Below are 10,104 nucleotides of genomic sequence, written 5' to 3' on the forward strand. Positions count from 1 at the left end.
CCTTACACACACAAGGCACAAACTCCATGTGACAACTCCCCTTATCTAGGTGTCATTGCATTCTAAGTTCCCATAACATTTATAAAAGTCGTGGATTAGCTCATCAAATGATCTCAGTGAATGTTCCTAGGTACAATTCTTGTAGCATTCTAATTACGTGCCAGTGTGAACTGTTTCCTTGGTTGTGTTGAGAAACCTAGTATTTTCTTATTGTTTGAACTCTCGGCAGATTCATTATGAAGAAGACCACCATCATGATGAAGCTCGATGACATGTAACATGGATTGGTGGGAGAAATTATATCTAGGTTTGAGAATGAGGGATTTATTTTTAAAGGTTTGAAGATGGTGGCTGTAGAGAGATCATTTGTGGAGAAACTCTATAAAGATTTGTCTTCAAAGCCATCTTTTCCTGGATTGGTGGAGTACAAAATTTCTAGCCCTGTTGTAGCTATAGTCTATGAAGGGAAAGGTGTTGTTGCAAGTGGTAGGAAAATCATCGGTGCTACAAATCTTGCAACATATGAACCCATAAATATTAGAGTTGACTTTGTTGTAGAGGTTGGAAGGAATGTTATCCATGGAAGTGATGCAGTTGAGAGTGCAAAGAAGGAAATAACACTTTTGTTTCCTAAAGATGTGGTGGACTGGAAGAGAAACTTGCGTTATTGGGTTTATGAGTAAATTATGATCCAAAAGAAAAATCTTGTGCAACTCATGGTTGAATTTTATTTGATATCTAATGTTGTTTCAGCTAACTTTTGATTTCAAAAACAAATCTTTAGCATTTCTTCTTGTTAATTGGAGTCTTATTCAATATTTACTAGGAATTTGGAAGTTTCTAAAGAATGTGTGTTGGACAATTTTCCCTGATCTTGTGAATTTATCTTTTATACGATTTTGAAATTAAATGACCAAAATCAGTGAGAGGGAATAACTCTTGAAGCTTATATCTTATTTAAAGTGTTGGATATTTATCCCAAAAAAAGATATGATTCTTGTAGAGTTGAATTCTATTTAGGATCATTTTTTGATATGTCGAGACCAGTTTTCCATTTCTTTTATAGGCGAATAGTTTTTGTACAAAGGTTTGTTTGTACGTATGATTCTTGCATAGTTCCATTCCCTTAAGGAGTTTTTTTTGGCACATTTGCACCAATTTTCCTATTTCTTTTTGTAGGCAACCAATTTTTATGTAGGGGTTTGTCGGTAGCATAAGATCAATGATATAGGTGTGTTTCCTTCTATGAGTTTTGTGATTTTTTGTTTTGAACTTTGATGGGCTTGCTGTTAAAAAAATTGTGGGTTTTTTGTTGTGATGGTTCATGTTTTATGTGTTTCTTGTTGTGATGTTTTTGTACAATTGGTCTTTGGATTATTACACATTATTTTATCAAATGTTTGAGATTTATATATAGCATCAATGAATGTAGAATATATAGCTCATTTCAAGAAAGTAAGATTGCTAATACAAGTGTTCCTTTGTTTCATGACTATTCTTTGTTGGAACTCTCATTCATTATTGTGTCTTCCTCCGACGACAAGGAAAAATGGTTCACGAACTCTTTCCACATGTCAATTTTTCACTAGATGGAGGGGGGTGAAAAGAGGACACTAGGATTGGTGGGGATGAACAGTGTTTGCCCAATTAATTCCATAGAGGGAACACCTTCGGTGTAAATATTACACTCGTTACTTGATCTTAAAGAGTTTAGTAGATTAGGAATTAATGACATTATCATTAGTATTTTCTTTTCCAAATATTGTAATTTTAAGTATTCTGTAATTATATAATTAACATAAAAGGATATATAGAGTATAGTTTTTTATTTACTAAATTTGTGTGATAGTATCTATTTTTATTGGATATATCTTCAAATTCATTAGTTATTGCTAAAATTATTTCAATTTTTTTTTGTTGAACCCCCTCCCAATACATTTTCTAAATAAAAATGATACATGCTTTTAATAAATATCCACCATCTTTCTTGAATATCTCCTTTTATACCACCAATATCTGTAAACTCTATTATCCAACATACCCTTGACAATACCTATAACATATTGACTCTATTTTTGAAATTGTAAAACCTTATGAATAAACGTGATAAGATATTCATCAATGAAGTGAAGCCTTTATGGTTTAAAGCCTTGAATTCAAATTCACGAAGATCCCATCAACACACTTGAACGTTTTTCTTCCTTATTATCCTCTACATATTTAAACCTAACATGGCATTTATTTTACCTTAAAAAGTAAATGAGTGAAATAGATTTTTATATTTTTGTTTCATTTTTAGAGGGTTGCTCATTTTAATTTCTTATACAAATGAATATCCAATTTATGAGGAAGTAAGACAAAATATTCTTCAATATGTACCATTATAATGATGAACTTGAAGAATGTTTGACCATCTATGGCCTTGTCTTCAATGCACTACTTTACCATATTCTTGATTGAAAACATTTGTTTATTTTAACAATAACTATTATCATATTCCTATCACTACAAAAAACAGACAATTTGCGCGAGATTTAGTGCCAGATTTTAGTGATTTTTTTTCTTCCAATTGGGGTGAGCATCCTAGTGCTAAATCTGACTTTATTGTATAATTTTTAAAGTGTCCTTTTTTGTGCCATATTTTGCATCCTTTTTTACACCAAATTTTGCATCCTTTTTTGCATCAAATTTTGCGTCATGTTTTTTGTCTAATTTTGCACCACTTTCTGCATCTAGTTTTTCACCTTGTTTTATCACAACCTTTTCTTCCAATTTTTCACCAGGATTTACATCTAGTTTTACGACAGGTTTTGCTTCTAGTTTTGCGCCAATTTTTGCATATGTTTTTGCATCGATTTTTTCTTCCAATTTTGTGCCATTCTTTGCTTCTAGTTTTGTGAAATCATTTGCATTGGGTTTTACACCATATTTTGCATTTGATTTAGCACCATTTTTTGCATCTAGTTTGTCCCAATTTTTACATCTACACTTACACAAAAATTTCTTCTAATTTTGTACCTTTTTTGCATCCAATTTTTCACCATATATTGAATATGATTTAGCACCAAAATTTGCATCCACTTTTGTGCCCATTTTTGCATCTTGTTTTGCACCACTTTTTACATCCACTTTTTCATTTTATTTGTCTCCTTTTTTTGCACATATTTTGCATAATTTGTTGCATCCAGTTTTGCATCATTTTTAACACTATTTCTCACATCCATTTTTGCATCCTTTTGATCATCCAAATTTTCATCTAGATTTTCATCCTATGTTGAGCCAGGTGTTGCGTCCACCTTTACATCCCATTTTGTTCTAATGTTACGTTCAATTTTGAGCCATTTTTTACTTCTATTTTTGTATTTGTTTTTGCACCAAGTTTTGCATCACTTTTTGCGCCTCATTTTGCATCTAACATTAGATCCAATTTTGAGCCATTTTTATGCCCATTTTTGCACTATTTTCTGTGTCTACTTATGTATCCAATTTTTCATCACTTTTCACATCCATTTTTGCATCATTGACGTTGTCTAATTTTGCGTCCTTTTCGGCATCCAAATTTTCATCCTTTTTGCCTCATTTTTTGTCCACAATATCATCTCATTTTGTGCCTAAGCTCAAGTCTAAATTTTCATCTAGTTATGAATTATTTTTGGCATCCAATATTGTGTCATTGGTTTCACACTTTTCTAATCTCCATTTTTCATCTTTTTTTTTGTCTTTTCTTACACCCATTTTTGCGCCCAAATTTTCATCCAAATTTTATGCCATTATTTTTTACTTATTTTTAGCACCCAACTTGGCATCAAATTTTACATCTAGTTGTTTGTCATTTTTTGTATCTAGTTTGGTGTCCATTTTTGGGTCCTTGTTTGCACCCAATTTGGTATCCTTTTGTATGCCATGTTTGGTTCCCTTCTTTCTGTCTATTGTTACTCCATTATTTACTTCTAGTTTAAAACCCTTTTTTGTCCTTCTTTGTATCTTTTTTGATGTTATTTTAACATCCAATTCTACTCTCAATTTTGCATCCATGGTTACCCCACATTTACATTCACATTTGTCTTTCTGTTTAGAGTGTACTTTTCTTTTCATTTATGACCCCCTTTATGGGTTCATTTTACTAATTCCAATTACATAGTGAAATATATTGGATTTGCTAAATATCATTAAATAAAATATGACAATTCAAATTGATAACATAGGGTTTGTAAAGAAATTTAAGAGAAAGTGACAAAATTCATACAAAAAATAGAAATATCATCACATATAATAATTCTACATCAAAAAATCATTAGCAATTTTCAATAAACATATATGACTACCAAATCCATACCTATCACAAATATCATTATTCCAAGGTAAACTCACAACATTCATCCAAAAATAGTAATAGCATCATACATAATGATTCTCCATCAGAAAACATTAACAATTTTCAACACATATATAAAGTAACAAGATAATACTAACAATATCATCATCATCTTTAGTCAAATCAACTAAAATTCAAATGTGTGATTACCATACCAAAATATTTCATCAATACCATTATTCTAAGGTAAATTCACAACATCCATCCAAATATAGTAATATCATCATACATAATAATTTTCCATCAAAATAGTGTTGGTAATTTTCAATATATACATAAAGTAACAAGATAACGATAATACCGTCATCATCTTTAATCAAATCAAATAAAATTCAATGTATGATAACCACATCAAAATGTTTCATAAATAGCATTATTCTAAGGTAAATTCATAGCATACGTCTAAAAATAGGAATTTCCAAGATCATCAAGATATCACTAAGTAGCGCCACTAAGATCATCCTCATGATCATTAAACGTGATCATCATCCTGACCATCATGATCAGTTTCATCCACACCATCATCACCAATGATATAACAATCATCACCACCACCAACATTATCACCATCCTCATCATCATCATATCTTATATTTAATGTATGTTTAGCATAGTCTGGATCATCATCTCCGAGGTCATTACCTATAGCATTCTTGAAAAACAAAATTCAATATTACATGTTAGTATTAATTCCATAGCACAATGCATATTTTGGTTATGATGATAACCATAAAATGAGGTAGGATACAATAACATATAATAATACTAAAAAATAAAATTAAAATTTGGTTTAAGATATATTGGAGATCCAGTTAAGATTATGCTTGTAATTCACATTAAGTAGAAAAAACAATTTTTAATGCATATGAAGTAGGTACCCAATTGAACTTCATATTCTATTGTGAATGTTTCTTATGATTTCCATGCACCATTGGTAAATCAAACGTTACTATAAGATTTAGTTCAAATTATAATTGTAATTCAGAAGTGCATAATCTTCTTAATCACAAATTGTGAACATTTTGCCCAATGGACTCACAACAAGAATTCATCACCATGTTTCAGGTTATCAGTATTGGGTTAAGAATCAATATGAAAACAATTATCCCACTCATAATTTTAAAGGAAAAACATCAACCTCAACTTATACAATAAATTGTTAAATAATTCAAGTCATCATGGGTCTCAACTAGCTTACATGATACAATAGATTACATGATGCAATAGTCTCAACCTACAGAAGCTAGATTATATGATGCAATAGTCTCATCCTAAAGAAGTTGTAGGATATTCAAGATGTCCATGGAAATGTAGGTCACCAACAATGCAATAGGAAAAACATACATTAAAGGGGTCAACATGCTAAATCTTAGAGCGTGCCACATATGAAAGGGTATATCATAATTGTAGAGTACACAACTATTTAAAAATAGTTTGTGAATATTATCATAGCTCCATTATAGACATATCAGAAGATAACAACATAAACAATTACTGAATATCATGTAACATACATGTAATACACCCACCTAAATTATTATTATTATTGGTCTACATTCAACATTGGTGAGGATATATCATGGTCATGGCATAGTTCTAAATCAAGTAGGTTTTCCTTTACACTCAAGTTACTCATTTTGTAAGACCAAAGGGTTGGATGTGTAAATTATGGAGATGACTCCCTTCCAAATAATTATTGATGTTCTAAGGCATATGGTGATGACTATGTTAAATACATAGAGGGTGTATCACATACTAACAACCCTCATTATCATTTGTAACAAATAGGTTCTCGAAGCTTACAATGTAATCCATATGATTTCAGAAGGTGTACTCTATAACCTAAGTGAATTTTAATTTGCTTTTGGTGTGAACATATTTTATACAACCATATAGATATTTAGATTGTGATTTTATTTCCATTACAGATTTTACTCACCTCATTTTATTAAGGTCACAACCACTTTGTGGATTCATATTATGGGCCTCCCATTTTGATGACTTATATGGCATAAGGACCAACTATAACATTGATGCAATGGTTGGTACAGGCCTAAATAACTCTGCAATTTCAACTTGTATGTTGGTTGTATATATGCTAACTATAGAATGGTTTTAACTTTTATATTCGTGTGCTAATTAGAATAATTAATTGTAATTAGGGAACAATTCTTTGTGTTTTTACATAGATTTATGTCTAATGCACCAAATTGCCAAATGTGAAATTCATGATATTAAGCCTATTACTAATAAGGTATCATGATGAATAGATTCTCTTCACACATATGAATATATGGAAATCAATAATGGTGCTTGCAATGAAAACCTGTGTTTTATTTGCATATTTAAGAAATAGTTAGAGGTACTTTCCATATTCCAGAGCTCCACATGCTAGCACTTAAAGTGACTAGGGAAATTTTCACCCTAATATAAGCTTGAAGTGATATACCAAGATGCTATGCAGGTGTTATACACAAAGCCTTTAAGGAAACATATCATCATAGTAAACTTTAGAAATCAATATCTAAGGAACCTGAGACTAGCATTAAGGATAGGATGTGATACACCTAGTTCAAATCAGTATATAGAGAATCTATATTAAGTATGGTTGTACCACTTGGCTTATGAAAATACAGATAGTATCTATACCTATATTGTTATATGTTACAATCCATATGCATTATTGAAATTGAACCATTAGTTAACATTCTAAGTTCCTAATGCTACATATACCATATCAAGAATTGATTGTCTATGTACTAGTGCTTAGCATGGTTACACACTCAAGTGATGGATATATCTCATACAAATATCAACCTATGCATATGAAATTACACAAAATGTTCAAATTAGTGTTGAGCTACTATTACAGTTTAAAAGGTTTCATGACTCAACTGTCTTTTACAAAATTTGTAAGCATAATGCACATCTAATTTTAGTGGATTAACATGAACATACCAAAGTTTGGATAGTCCACTAGTTTGGTTATCAATGGGAAACATGTTGGTGACAATAATAGTGTTGATCCACTAGATGAGCAGTTCAACGATGACCATTTCCCTACTACTATAGCAAGACATTTTTCCCAGTAACAAAACATGACTACATAGGTTTGGTAACATCACTTTGTACCCTATAATAATGTAAATAATAACATCGTTATTAACCAAAAAGGACACCACATCTGGCGAGAATATGTTTCAATTAATTTTGACATCATAGACAATGAGAAATACACCATGTCATCGCTTTGACATCATGCCCAACCGTGATTACACAAGGATAACCTATTTTATCTATCATTTGTCTATAGAAATGCTTGTAATAGAGTAATGCATAAAAATTTCACTTGATGGCTACACAATTAGAAAGGTACAAAAATTGCATATAGTCCCAAATTTCTTTTTTGTCTATGAACGAAGTCTAGTAAAAATATATCAATTAATACCGTACAAACTCCTCTTCTCAATTTTATACATATGTATGAGAAGACTAGTAGTTGTGTAGTTCTTAGAGAGGTCACATAAAAATGAATGTTAGGAACAATAGTAATAACAACTAGTCTTATACAAGGAACTAACAGGGATAGAGTTATCATAGGCCATGTTCAATCAATGCTACATCAAGAACAAAGTTATAGCAAGCCACCATTAATATGCCCCATTTTGTGCATAAAATAAGTAATGTCACTCAAGTGTCCTTAGAACACTAGGCTATTTTCCTATGAACCTCACTAATTGCAATCGAGGAAATAAGGAATACTCTACCCTAATTGTTGGCTTGTATGGGCCTGACCTAGGTTCAGAGGTGATTTAACCAATAAAATCTCGATACTACTGGCCCTTTTGACAACAGTGCATGGAGCGCAGAGTGAGGTCTCACACGAAGTAGTATGGGAGGGTGCTAGAACTAGGCTTCTGCACCCTGGGGATGTCCGATGAGCTTCTGGAGGTCCGTGGTTTGACCTTGCACGCATGTCGCTACATGTACTTGCTATTCCTTCGCAACCTGCAATGCTGCTTTCGCGCAACCCTAGCGGGGGCACAACCTGTATAATACCCAAGTTCCTTGCTATTCAATATGTTATTACCTGATTAGCTAACCTATTTGTGTAAAACCAATGATTAATACAACATATTAAGCAATCATATCAGTGTGTGATAAATAAAACAGTATAAATGTAAAGAAGGAAATGCACAAGCAGATACACTGAAGTAGGAATCAACTTCTCTTTGTTGTTCTTCGATCAAGATTACAGACTCGACACTACCCTATGCATTCAGCTGTAGGGATCCATGGACTCAACTGCGGACTCCACTAGGCTTCTGTGCACTCAGCTGCAGAGCCTCTTCCCACTACTACAACCCAATACACTTAGGCTCTTACTCTATGCTTGAAACAATCATATTCTTCTCTCTTCCTCCTTTCTTTCACATCTTAGAGCCTCGCTCTATTTATACAATCCCATGGTCCGCGGACCATGGGTAGGCCGACATGACTTTACATTACATTACAATACTTTAGGGTGGACAACCTTACGAATCATCCTATACTTCGCGCTTCGCACCTGTAATTCGCTGAGTCTTTACAATACACTTGACCAAAACTTGGGCTTTGAGCCCCAAAACATGTTGTGGGGGGATTCCATGCCCAACAGGGCTCCAACACAATCATCGTGACTTGTCCTGAGTCACCCTGTTGGTGTGGCGATCTTGGTACAAAGCCCCTCCAACTGGTCTCGTACTGCTCAGAGGTTCGCGACACACTGTTCTACGATTTGCTGGACCTGCTGCATGCACACTTCTGATGCTTCTTTGTGAGGATCATCTACCTATCTTAGTGCGTAGAGTCCCTATATCTGTGTGAGCTTGCCCTCAATATATGCCATAATGGTAAAGGCCTCATCAATCCATGGCTAGACGCGTGCCTTGAGAAGTGCCTCTTTCTGTCTTGCGGCATCCACTTGCTCTTTTAGTGCCCTTGCTTGCTGCATCTTTTCCAGCCATTGGGTGAGGATAACTGTCTACACAATTCCCATTACATTATCATACTGCTCCTGAAGCTCATGCGCCTCTGTTTCCAGGTGTTCTATGTTGGGGTCCTCCTGCAAGGATGTGAGGTCGTCAAAATCTTGGTCCAACATACCGATACAGTCCTGCACTGTCCGTCCAATTTCTTCCAGTCCTATTTGAATAGCGCTAAAGTATTGCTCTCTAACTTCCAGAGGAGTGGAAGGTTGTGCCTTTAGCCGCAGCTTAGAAATCTGGAGGTTCAGCACTAGCTGCACTCATGTTGTTTCATCGCGCACACTTCAGAATCTACATGCCAGACAGTGGATCCGCATCTCTGTTGGTAGGTCTGTAGCGATGGGAAACTCTGGGACTCGCTCGCATGCTTCACCAACTGTCTGCACGATCTGCTAGTTTTGTGACACTAGTTCGTCACACTGTAGGCTGAGTTGTTCGATGTTGATCTTTTGCTCACTCATCACTTGAATCGCATGGCCCACCTTGGCGTGGAGCTCTGCTGTTATGCCATCCTGTAGTTGGTACAATGTGTCTCGTGGAAGGGTAGCCAAATTAAGGCCAAGTCCCTTGATCCTGCTCACTGCAACTCTATCGTCCTTGTTCTCTACTATTATCACTCCTTCTGGTAGCAGTATGGTGTTGGCCATCTTTGTGTGTAGTAGCTGCTTCACTGCTGATGTGCCTGCTATGGCGTAGGGGGCT

At 34.1% G+C, this 10,104-nt stretch overlaps 1 pseudogene; it reads left to right on the plus strand.

Annotated features, from left to right (window-relative positions):
* Positions 1-236: 236 nt before the first annotated feature.
* On the plus strand, positions 237-683 carry LOC149188725 (nucleoside diphosphate kinase 1 pseudogene; annotated as a pseudogene).
* Positions 684-10,104: the final 9,421 nt, after the last annotated feature.

Source organism: Pinus tabuliformis, chromosome 3_1 (assembly GCF_031772625.1).
Source record: "Pinus tabuliformis cultivar Carrire ecotype Pingquan chromosome 3_1, CPIR1, whole genome shotgun sequence".
NCBI lineage: Eukaryota > Viridiplantae > Streptophyta > Pinopsida > Pinales > Pinaceae > Pinus > Pinus tabuliformis.